We start from the raw sequence: 11,409 nt of genomic DNA, 5'->3' as shown, positions 1-11,409 counted from the left end.
AGATGGATTGCCTTACAATGTTCCTTACCTTCTTTTCTTAAGTTAGGTTCAGTGTCACTTGGTAAGGTACCATGAGTTCTAGTATTTAAAGCACTTGCAAGTTAGGTCATTTGTGTCTCAAGATTTCTAATTGAAGCTGCTTAATTTTGAATGGAGGCATCAGCCTTTGTCATAAATGCATCGGTCTTTGTGATGAATGTGTCAATCTTTGTCATGAACTGTATGAACATATCCTACATTTAAGGCTTTTTCTCTGGCATGGGGGCTTTAGATGGAAATCTAGGAGGAAAGTTTGACTTAGCTGCTAATGAAGATCCTTGGTAGTTATTCCATGAAAAATTAGGATGATTCCTCCAATTAGGATTATAAGTGTTGGAATATGGATTGTTCTGTTGCCTATTTTCAATAAATTGACAAGACTCATAATAGATAAGACAATTGTCATTAGAATGTCCTTCCCCACAAAATTAACACGTCATAAGGAGTTATGAATATCATTAACACTCAGTTTATCTTTTTTTTTTTTTTGCAAGAGAGGCCAATTGTGTAGAAACAGTGTTTATCACATCTAATTCATGAATTCAAGCAAATTTTCTTGTACCCAATCTTTCAAAAGGCTACTGATAACTATTGGAAGCTATCTCTTCAAGCAAATCATAAGCCTCATCAATGGATTTACTCATGAGTGCACCTTCAGTGATAGCATCAATGGTAGTTCTAAAAGGTCTTAGCAAACCATTATAAAAAGTTTGAACTTGCAACCACTTAGGTAATCCATGGTGAAGGCACTATCTTATCAAGTCCTTATACCTTTCCCAAGCCTCGTACAGTGATTCAAAATCAAATTGCATGAAAAAAGTAATATCATTCTGCATCTTTACTGACTTAGAAAATGGGAAGAATTTTGCTAAGAATTTTTCAGCCAAGTCACCCCAAGTATTAATAAAACTAGTAAGAAGTGAATCTAACTAGCTTTTTGCTTTATCTCTTAGTGAAAAAAGGAAAAGCCTCAATCTTATGGCATCATCAGTAACACCATTAGCCTTGAATGTATCACAGATTTTCAAAAAATTTACAATATGAGCATTCCGATCATCATTAGGCAAACCCCCAAACTGAACAACAGTCTAAATCATTTGAATGATTGATGGCTTAATTTCAAAGTTGTTGGCTTGAATAAAAGGTCTTTGGATACTAGAGTAGAGATTTTGTACTCATGGGATAGCATAATTCCTCAAAAGCTTGGTCTCTTCCTCTTGTTGTCAACCATTGTTTTACTTGGAGTAAAAACTTTTTTATTTTTCCTCCAAAGTCTTTGAAAAGTCTTTTTGATTTCAGGATCAAAAGGAACAATTTTCAAATTTTGGGCTCTTCGCATACAACGACCAAAAGTACTTGAAAAATTAAAGAAAAGAAAAGTCTAGATTAAAATTAAGAATGCTTGGTGTTAATATCAACAAGAAAGAATTAAAAATCAATTCAGTGGATTAAGTTGTTAACTTAGAGTCCAAAATTATTTACAAGTCTCTGTCAAGTTTCTCACAAAAATACCTCTCCCAATTAATTTTCTATATGTCTATATGCAAATTAAATTGAAGAAAGATTCATTAAGTTCATGCTCTAATTTAGGCTATGTATGGCTTATAGGTGTATGTCTACCCTATATGCAAATCAAACCACCTAATCAACTAAGTGCATTCGATCATACGCTACTCTATTCAAAGTCTATCTAAATCTCCTTTGTCAAGGTTTAACTTAGCTTTCCAATTCAATATAATTGGTGGCTAGTCAACTAGGAGCATTAAGAACAGAACAAAATAAACAACTTAAAACCATCAAATATAAGCAAAAGAGGGATAAAAAAATCAAACTACATATTGAGTTCAATCATAATATTAGATAAATGAATTAGCTCCCTATCAAGTCACACATCATCATTTAATAAAGTTTAAATGGTAAAAACAAAACCAAGAAAATAAAAGAATAACAAAAAGATAGAAAAAACCAAGGATTGTATCCTTGATCTCCAAATCTCCTTGAATCCTTCAAATTCTTCTTAGCTACAATGATTTTGCGACTTAAATCTTAGCTTTCAATCTAGTGTTTCGTTAGCTCCTAAAAGTTCTCTAAAAAGTTGTTTTTATAGGGCTTTGAAGTGAGGCCAAGTTGGGTGAAAAAAGACATAAACTTTAGTTGGGATTTCCTCATCAAATTATGTGGGCTGCAGCCTTGACCAATTAATTAATAGAAATCGTAATTGCTCTAGGACTGTTACAATGCTTCAAATTCAAAAAGATTTTTGACCACTTTCCAAGATGAACTAGGTGAATTAGTAAACATGAGAGTTGTATGTTGTTCTCTTATCTTTCCAATGGTTTAAGAATCATCTCATTTGGAGCTCAGTAGAGAGAGTTATGGTTGAAATATCGAAACATGTGTAGTGAAAGTTGACACCTTGAAATTGCTCTTTTTTTCATTAAAATTCTTTTTTCATCAAACACCTTCAAAAGCACAAATAAATCAATAACAACCTATCTTAATCATACTAACACCAAATTAAGCATAAAATTAACTAAGATTAGATTGACTCACCTAAATTAACTAATTTAAAATAATTAAATAAAATATACTAATTTTTATGCATTACTACAAGAACTAAGCTAAATTACTATCAAAATTAAGTTCAAAAAACTCGATATTAGAGAGTTATCACACATTCAAGTAGTATAGTTAGACATTAATGAATGAGAATGTTTTGTTATCATCAAAAACTCATGGAGACAACACTTCGCCCTCATCTCATCCTCGGGTTCCCACGTCACCTCCTCACTAGAGTGATTGTGCCATTGCACCTTGATTGAAGCTATCTCTTTACTTCTCTTAACTTGCCTATCTAATAATATCTAGGCTCATGCACATAACTCAAGTAACCTTTTAGTGGAATGGTTTCATATCTAATCAGATGAGATGGATCCAGATGGTATTTCCATAGTACCGAAACATGGAATATTGTATGAACACTAACAAGATTCTAAGGAAGTGCTATCTTATAAGCTATGACACCAATTCTCTCAAGAATCTCAAATGGAGTAATATATCTTAGGCTCAAGTTACCTTTTTTTCCAAATCTCTTAATCCCCTTAGCTGGCAAGACTTTAATGAATACATGATCTCTGACTTTGAACTCCAAGTCTCAATGTTTATGGTTGGTGTATGACTTTTGATAACTTTGTGTCACCAACATTCTCTCTTTAATCAATTGTATCTTGTTGGTGGTCTCTTGAACCATCTTCGATTTAAGTAACCTTCGCTCACTTACCTCAAACCAGCATATGGGTGATCTACATTGGTATGAGACCTTTGGTGAGAGATATTCATGATTTAGGAAACATGGGATTGCATTTAAAGGTCAATGAGACTAACGCTTAGTTAGCACATTGTTGGGTTAGGCTAATGCTACTTGATCACATTAAGGAAGCCCAAGATAAGGATGAATGGGTGATCAATGCCTTAGAGAATACCAAAGGGAGAAATTGATAGCACTTTGTTACAGATTTTGATGGTTTACTTCGTTATGGGGTGAAAATGTATGTTTTGAATATGGATGGTCTTAGGAGAAAGATTCTTAAGGAGGCACATTTATTTGCTTATGTTATACATCTAGGAACCACCAAGATGTGCCCTGATTTGAGAGAGATATATTGGTGGGAAGGCTTGAAAAGAGATGTAGCTGAATTTATGGCCAAGTGCCTAGTGTGCCAATAGGTTAGGATAAAACATTAGAGGCTCACAAGATTATTACAACCCTTGTACTTGGGTGGAAGTGGATGAACATATCGATGGATTTTGTAATGGGATTACCTTACACTAGTAAAATGTGTGATTCTATTTCGTTATAATTGATAGATTGACTAACTCCGCATATTTCTTACTAGTGAAGACAACTTATGGAGTGGCACCATATGCTAGACTATACATTGAGGAGGTTGTGTGATAGCACAGAGTTCCAATTACCATAGTCTCTTATAGAGGTACCTTAGGGTAAATTTCAAAAAATGTTAAAAACAAAGCTCAAATGTAGCACTGTATTTCATTCTCGGATTGATGGACAGTTTGAAAAGATTATACAGACTTTAGAGGACATGCTACCAGCTTGTGTAGTTGACTTTGGAGTTATTGGGGATAGACACTTGCCTTTGATTGAGTTTGCTTACAATAACAGTTATTATGTTGGCATTAAAATGGTGCCTTACGAGAATTTGTACAGGTGAAAGTGTAGATCGCCCATGGCTTGGTTTGAAGTCAGTGAACAAAAGCTTCTTGGATCGAAAATGGTCTAAGAGGCAACTAACAAGATTCAGTTGATTCAAGATAAGATGTTAACAACTCATAGTCGACAAAAGTCACATGCCAACCATACATGTCAAGACTTGGAGTTTAGGGTAAGTGATCATGTATTCTTAAGAGTCTTGCCTACTAAGGGAATTTTGAGATTTGGCAAGAAGGGCAAGTTGAGCTCGAGATTTATTAGACCTTTTGAGATTCGAGAGATAGTTGGTGCAATAGCTTATAGATTAGTGTTACCCTTGGACCTTTCTAACATTCACCCAATGTTTCACGTGTCTGTACTTCACAAGTACAATCCATCCGATAATTCAGCATGAAGAGATCCAGCTAGGAGATGACTTGTCATATGAGGAGTTACCGATAGAGATTTTGGATAGACAAGTCATGAAACTTTGTACCAAATACGTAGCTTTGGTGAAAGTTCTTTAGCACAATCACTATAATGAAAAGGTGACTTGAGAAACTGAGGATGAGATATGAACAAAATAATCGTATTTGTTCCAAAATTGAGGTTAGTAACTATTGGCTTAAATTTGAGGATGAATTTTCTTAAGAAGGAGAGAATGTGAAGCCTCATTTTTCCATTAAGGTTAGATTTGTAACTTAGCTTGGTGAGTTGTTTATTTGATGTTTTTGAACATGATTTATGAACAATTATAGCTTAGAGAACGAATGAAAATGAGCTTACTTGAAAGTTGGGATCATTAAGAGGTCAAAAGCTTTGTTTTGAACTTAAAAAATAGCATTATGGACCAAAAGTATTAATACTTAAAACCTAAAAATGATTTCTAACGAACAAGTCTCGATACTTGTTCATGTAGGATCGAGACATATGAATTTCCCAAAGAAGTATCGAGACTTTCATTAAAAGTATCAAGACTTTTGCACGAGATGCTTGAAGAAAACCTTTCCCATTTAAAAGTATCGATACTTTGTCCAAAAGTATGAATACTTCAACGTTAGATTTCAAAAGAAGAAGGGTAAAATGGTATTTTTCTTAATCTTCACTAAAAATATAGCACATTTCCTAAGGGTTTTTCATTCCTAGCTGGCTCTCCATCATTTTCTCTTCAACAGTTGTCGAACACAATCTTACAATCCAAAATCATTTTTGATGATTTGAAGCTTGATTTTCAGTTTTAAACAACAAGGTGACATTTTTCAACTATTTAGAATTTTAAATCTTTGATTTCTAGTTCTAAAATATATTATTTGTGTTTTCATATTTTCATTAAGCTTTAAGCTCAAGGGTATTGTTACTTTTCTTAGCATCATAGCTCACCAAGACAAAGTTACCAAGTACTTTAGTTAGTTAACTTTTTGAACCCACTATTATACTCGATTATAGATGTTGATTTTTAAACTGATAGATTTTTGAAGATGTTTTTGGAAAGGATAAAGGTTTATTGACATTCATTAAGATTAAAAAGAAGGGGATTAATGATGAAAAGTATGTGATAACTCTATATATAGAGTTATTTAATTACATTTTGGATGCTAAATTAGCCAAGTCCTTATGAATTTCAATTAGTTTTAGTTTTTATGCATTTTGTTATTTAGTTTAACATATGTTGATGTAGTTAAATTTACATAATTTTAGTTCAATATAATGTTGAAATTCTCAATTTAAGCCAATAATGATTTAATCCTTGTTTTGGTAGGTGTTGAAGTGCATAAAGCTAAATGGTGTTGGATTATGCAATGCAATGGAGACTAAGTACAGATTTTCACTAAACATGTTGTGGTAATTTGGACATAACTCGAGCTACAGAGATTCAATCAACGTGATTCCTAGACCGTAGGAAAACTTAGAGGCAGACCTACAACTTTTATGTTTACCATTCTTTCCAGATTAGCCTTGAGGTAGGAAAAAATCGCGTTGCAAGATGAGTTACGAAATTAGTTTCTGCACCAAGGGTCTACTAGGAGCAACACCGCGGCCTTGAGTGCTTCAAGGCCACAACGTCCAAGAGAGCATCACTGCTATTATCAATTTTGCATATGCAAGTATATATATCGAACAAGTAATATAGACAGTAAGTCCAGATTATCATTCCCACAAGGATTTGTTTCTAAAGTTTCACTAAGTATTAAAATTATATAACAAATTAACCTTATTTAAGCAATTTGAAAATTGAACAGCTAATCAAAAAAAATTTAAAAGAAATACTAAATTAACAAGAAAAAATTAAATCTATTGAGAAAAATAGTATATTAAAAACCTAGGATCATAGATTCATTCAACATTTCATCTGATACTAGCTTTTCTTGTTATTTATCTTTCCTGGGTGATTTTACTAACCTAGAATCCAAGGCTATGGACATGTCTCCATTGAGATGCTTGTGCAAATACTTAACTTAATCAGTTCACTATATGTCTATAGGAATTAATTAAATTAAGTTCATTAAGCAAGTGTCCTAATTTGGCTATATATGGCAATTGGCGTATGTCTACCCGAATCATGAATCAGATCACCTAAGTGATGTGAACATATACTATTTAAATCTTAGTCCAATCTAAAATCTCTCTGTCGAGTCTCAATTAGATTCACAAATCAATTAATTGTTGATCAGGCAATTAAAGGCATGAAGAACATATTTGAATAAGTAAAACGATTCATGATAAAGCACAAAAAAAACCAATATTCAGATTACACGTTAAAATCCACCATAATCCTAGATAAACAAATTAGTTCATAATATCTAAATAAAACACTATCCAAAGAACTTTAGCCATGAATTCAAAACAAGAAAATAAGAATAACATAAAAGGAAAGAAATAAACTGATGTCGAAGCTTAGTTGATTTCTAATCTCTCTCAATTGCTCTTGAATTATTGATTGATTCATAGCTCCAATTCCCTAGAAAAGCTGTTATCGTCCCTCCCTCTAAATGCTTTCAAAAAAGCTCTTAAATATGTGTAAGATGCCTTACTTTCCAATTTTAGTCAAAAGTTTAATTTTGGAAATCGAGATGGTGCCGCTACCATGTCTTCTCGGGGTTGCGACTACGTGGCAAGCTTCAATAGTGCAACAATGTTCCTTTTCTAGTGCCTGAACACACCTGCCAAACAAAGAAATAAAACTTAAATTAAGACTAATTTGTAAAATTTTAATATTAGCAAATAACAAAGAAAACAAAATTCTCCGTCAACGGCGCTAAAAACTTATTGTCGATTTTGCATGCGCAAGTATACATATCAAACAAGTAATATAGACAGTAAGTTCATATTATCATTCCCACAAAAATTTGTTTCTAAAGTTTCAATAAGTACTAAAATCATATAACAAATTAACTATAGCACCCTTAATTTTTTGATATGGTCTAAATATGGTGTTGGCCAAATGATTTGATGAGTAAACTTGAACACTCGATGTATATGCTTGTAGAGTATGCATATGAGCTATTGTGGTCTATAGAGAAAGACTTTGAATTTTAGTGTGCATTAAGGATTCTAATAATATGATGAAATAGCCAAGCCAATTAATTAGCTAAATTGAATTTTGGTGAATATGTTTAAGAGTTTAAGAGTATGCCTATGTTCATAGAGCAATGAATATGACATATGAGCATGTGAAGGCTCAAAACAATGTTGTGCATATGTTTGGCACATGAATGGTATAATGCATTGTTTGGCACTTTGATAAATGTGATGCTTAATGTAAATTATGTTAAGTTTTGATTTGTATACTATGTGACATAGAGCACAATGAGGATTTGAATTTGTGTGATGAGTACATGCTCGGATATTAAGCATTCTTGATGAGTTGAGATGGGAATGATAATTGTGGTACTTAGACCACTAATCTTAGAGCTTGAAAATGGTGAACTATATGGTTTGAAGTCTAAGTGAGACTCTGACCTTTGATGATAAATTTGAATGTTTATGTGCAAGATTTCATGCTAAATGAATGATTTGAAGGGTGTTATGAGTGGAAATGAATTAGAAAACTTACGGAAAGTGATTTGGGAGGTTAAATTTGGATTTTTGGAAAGTTGGAGTGTAGGGAATGTACATTATGGGCAAAATGTACCGATACATTCAGGATGAACAATACAAGGTCTACAGAAGGAATTGTATTTTGAAGCAGGGAGCACCCAAGACCATTCTACCCGAAATGTATTGATACATTGCCTCAATGTATTGATACATTCATTCAAAATTAGGGCAGATGTATCGATACATTGCCAAATGTATCGATAAGTCAGAGAGGAAAGGTAAAAATAAAAAAGGGTTTCAAGCCATTCCGCCCCATTTTTCTCTCTCAGCTCTTTCTCTCTATCTCTCTACCCCATGTGAAACCCTAAGCCCCCCAAATGGCATTTAGAGCCTATTTGAGCTAGATCCAAGCTTGGGAAACAATCCAAAGGTAAGGTTACACATTTTTATTGATTGATTTTTGATTTAATCAATTAATAACTTTGTATCCAAATATTTTCAGATTTGGTCAAACTCTTTCCCCTTGAGTTTATTAGAGATTTAGAGCCTAGATTTGGGCAACCGAGCTTCTAAGGTAAGGATTTAGCTCATTTGTTGGAAGAATGAGCATGTATATTAAATTTTGGGTATTTTGAAAAGTTGGGATATTTTTGAAAGTTAGGAAATAATTATGATTTTGATGTTTCGATGTGTCTAAGGGGAGAATGGAGGCTATTGATGAGTTTATGAGCTGGAGGATCGTTAGAGGCTAATGGTTGACCTTGATTGTAGTGTGCCTTTGATTGTCAAGGTGAGTGGGATTTAATTAAATGAATGTGATGCATTTCGCATAATGTATGCATTGCCATGGTACTTAAATGTTGTGTGTATGCCTAGATGAGAATACCAAGGCTAATGAAATTGATGTGTGTATCTATATGTGTGTGTGTGCGTGTGTGTGTGTGTGTGTGTGTGTGTGCCTGTGCATGTGAATATGTATGTTTGCTTAAAGGTATGTGCCTAGGCTAGAGAACAAACATGATTGTGTGCCTAGATAAGGATGCCTAGGCTAATTAGTTATCTAAGATAGGAAATTTGTGCTTGTGTGGTTTGTAGTGAGCCACAAAGTGGCATTGGTTGGAACCCATGGTATGTAGGACCTAGAGCAAGAGGCCTACACATGATGCAATATGAATTGTGTATTAAGGACTATGCCAAATTATGATGAATGGATTGCCCAATTAAGTATATGGGTATGATATGTGTTTGGGTTAATGGCACAACAATCAAGGTGATGTTAAGTATGTGAGGCCAAAGAGCCATGAATGCTTATGGATATGATCTATGCATGAATGCTTAGGTATTTATGGTTGATTTGAGGATATGCATATGGTTGTTGAGCCATGATTGATATGATTGAATATGATTAACATGTGGGGGTTAAAGGCATAAGGGCCTATAGTTTTATTATGCTTTGTTTGATAATGCCTTAAAGATTAAAGGCACTTAGAATTGTATCGAACTTAAAGATGACTGAAGCTTGTTAAATTTGAATATGATTTGATGTGAACATATGGGATGTCACAGGCACGATATCCTGATTTGTGAATATGTGTTCCGTTCAAGGGATGAATTCCGGACGTTGATTTAACTTGAAGTGGAGTAAAGTCCCATCCCCTGTGACTATGTGTGTGCCTCCAGGGATGGTGGTAAACAAGGACGGTGGCACTAATCCTGCTTATGATTTACACCTATAGTGCTTTGATGCCATCCATTGAGATTACTCTAGATGATGCCGACGTCAGGATATTACTCTAGTCAATGATTTGATTCTTTGCTAGCTGCTTTGACACTATGTGTGTTCTGTCTTTCGCCTTTGGTGCTATGTGTCATGAGCCAACCTTATATTGAACTATGATAAGATAAAGTTATCTAAGAGATTGAGTCTTTAGTACTTGCAAAGGAAATGTCCCTCTTTAAAACATTGTAATGGCTCGTGGTGACATCTCTAAAAATATTTGTTAAGTCTTCAAGGGGGAAGACCTTTTAGGAAAGTAATGTCCTCATTTCAAGCATTGTAATGGTTATTGGTAGAATACATGTAAAATCTCGTAAACTCTTTATAAGGGGTGAGTAGTTGGCAGATTGTTGTGCTGCCTCACTAGTAAATGTATGTTTGTAGCAAATCATCAAAGGCTACCCCTATGGCTTGACAATGGTGTGTCTTGGTCTCTTTGTAATTATTTTCATATTAATAACATTTTCTCTTTTATGACTTAGTGGTTGCATATATGGCATTTGGTATGCCCTATAATTTTGATGCGCATTCTCTTAGTCTGATTTGTTGCTATTATTGATGTTTGATCAGATCTAACTGAGTATCGGCTGACTTGCGTGGAAGCATCCACTTAAGTGCCGCATGGACTATTGCATACTTAGGCGAATGAGCGTAGTTCATGACACTATACGTGATTTGTTCTTCTTCGGTTGCTTCGGCAAGCGCATGATCTGTTTCTTTGCCCAACGGTTTTGCCATACGCGTGATTTGTTACTCCGCAAGTTGGCCACTGAGCATGATTTGACTACGTCCAGGGCAGGACCACTCATTTGATTTTGGTTTTTTTTTTTATAATTGAGGGAAGGGATATTCGAATCCTGCTCTTCAGGCAAGCGGTTCATGCACCAACCAATAAGCCAAATGCTCGGGTGCACTCATTTAATTTCGTTTGACTATGATAACATGCATTAGGGATGGCATGATTTGATTTGAAATATGAATATGTGGTGACCACTGTGAATGAGATTTGATGAAAAGCTTTGAGGTAAGCAAATTATATGTATATGAGATTTAAGGTTGTGCTTGATAACTAAGGTGTGCCTATAAAGCCTAGTTTGATGATAATGGCTCTAAGGGTAAGCCTTGAATTGATATGATTTGATGTGAGGACATAGAACTTGTGAATTGTGGATATTATACACCATCGAGATGTGATCTGAAAGAATTTAATATGATGAGTTGTGCATGTAGGATATTAGGATGATCCTCGCACTTTTCGAATTGGAGATGTTTGAATATGAATATATTATGGCTAGATAAGCGTAGATATACATATATATATATATATATATGAAATATTATGTTA

At 34.1% G+C, this 11,409-nt stretch overlaps 1 non-coding gene across 1 annotated transcript; it reads left to right on the top strand.

Moving 5' to 3' along the window:
* The first annotated feature begins 771 nt into the window (after positions 1-771).
* On the top strand, positions 772-877 carry LOC148762554 (small nucleolar RNA R71). Its single transcript, XR_016026826.1, has one exon. It is a non-coding gene; the product is annotated as a small nucleolar RNA R71 (small nucleolar RNA).
* Positions 878-11,409: the final 10,532 nt, after the last annotated feature.

This window comes from Theobroma cacao, chromosome 5, assembly GCF_053813885.1.
Source record: "Theobroma cacao isolate CCN51 chromosome 5, ASM5381388v1, whole genome shotgun sequence".
NCBI classification, from domain to species: domain Eukaryota; kingdom Viridiplantae; phylum Streptophyta; class Magnoliopsida; order Malvales; family Malvaceae; genus Theobroma; species Theobroma cacao.
Note: the sequence above shows the minus strand (reverse complement) of the source record. Positions and strands in the feature narration are given on the sequence as shown.